Raw genomic sequence first — 1,905 nt, 5'->3', positions numbered from 1 at the left:
TATATATGATTTTCATATACATTTTACTAGTTTTCTTTCATCTCTCACACTTCTATTATAGAGAAAGGGCAAATAGCAATATTAAAATATCTGCTAATTAATTTCCTTTTAAAAAAATTTATATTTTATTGATTTTTTACAGAGAGGAAGGGAGAGGGATAGAGAGTTAGAAACATCGATGAGAGAGAAACATCGATCAGCTGTCTCCTGCACACTCCCCACTGGGGATGTGCCCGCAACCAAGGTACATGCCCTTGACTGGCATCGAACCTGGGACCCTTGAGTCCGCATGCTGATGCTCTATCCACTGAGCAAAACCGGTTAGGGCAATTAATTTCCTTTTAATGTGCACGAATTTCGTGCACCGGGCTACTAGTATATATATATTTCAGAGAGGAAGGGAGAGAGAGATAGAAACATCAATGATGAGAAAGAATTATTGATTGGCTGCCTCCTGCATTCCCCACACTGGGGATCAAGCCCACAACTCAGGCATGTGCCCTGACCGGAAATCAAACCATGACCTCCTGGTTCATAGGTTGAAGCTCAACTATTGAGCCATACCAGCTGGGCCAAATATTAAATATTATAATAACTACTTCTTTTCTAGTGGGTGGGAAGGTGGCTATTTTAATTCTCTGTTTACATGTTTAATTTTCTGTTTATATGTTTAGCTAGTTTTGTTCACTGTTGTGTTTCCCATGCCTAACTCACTGTCTGTCTTAGGTACAACACTCATAAATTAAGTTTGTTGGATGAATGAATGAATGCCCACAGGTATGCAATCCTAATACAGTGAGAGGTGCTATAACAGAGCTTGAGTACGAGGCACTTCGCAGGACATGAGGAATATGATATGATATGCTCAACTTTGAGAAATTCAGGGAGCATTTTGTTGAGAGGGACTGTTCCAGAATTTTCAAAGCAGTCAGAACTGAGATCACACTGTATCCAAGAACAAGGTAAAGTGATGCTAGAGAGGCCACCAGGTGGAAGTATTGCAAAGGGATTCAAGCAGCAGAAAAAGACCAGTCCTTTCCAGTCAAGAGTTCATATTTATCTCTGAGGCAGTTTTTCTTTTCTCTCCACAAAAGTTCAAGCTGTGATGTCTTTCCCTTTTTTTAAAAAAAAATTAAATCTTTATTGTTTAGATTATTATAGTTGTTCCTCTTTTTCCCCCCATAGCTCCTCCATAGGTGTACAATTTTTGTCTAGTACCTTCCCACACCTCCTACACCCCTTTCCCCCCGAGAATAGTCAGTCCACTCCCTTTCTATGCCCCTGATTCTATTATATTCACCAATTTATTCTGTTCATCAGATTTTTTATTCACTTGATTTTTAGATTCATTTGTTGATAGATGTGTATTTGTTGTTCATAATTTGTATCTTTACCTTTTTCTTCTTCTTCCTCTTCTTAAAGGATACCTTTCAGCATTTCATATAATACTGGTTTGGTGGTGATGAACTCCTTTAGCTTTTCCTTATCTGTGAAGCTCTTTATCTGACCTTCAATTCTGAATGATAGCTTTGCTGGATAAAGTAATCTTGGTTGTAGGTTCTTGCTATTCATCACTTTGAATATTTCTTGCCACTCCCTTCTGGCCTGCAAAGTTTCTGTTGAGAAATCAGCTGACAGTCGTATGGGTACTCCCTTATAGGTAACTGACTTTTTTTCTCTTGCTGCTTTTAAGATTCTCTCTTTGTCTTTTGCTCTTGGCATTTTAATTATGATGTGTCTTGGTGTGGTCCTCTTTGGATTCCTTTTGTTTGGGGTTCTCTGCGCTTCCTGGACTTGTAAGTCTATTTCTTTCACCAGGTGGGGGAAGTTTTCTGCCATTATTTCTTCAAATAGGTTTTCAATATCTTGCCCTCTCTCTTCTTCTGACACCCCTATAATTCTGAT

This window comes from Myotis brandtii, unplaced genomic scaffold (assembly GCF_000412655.1).
Source record: "Myotis brandtii unplaced genomic scaffold, ASM41265v1 scaffold1739, whole genome shotgun sequence".
Classification (NCBI taxonomy): Eukaryota; Metazoa; Chordata; class Mammalia; order Chiroptera; family Vespertilionidae; genus Myotis; species Myotis brandtii.
Note: the sequence above shows the minus strand (reverse complement) of the source record.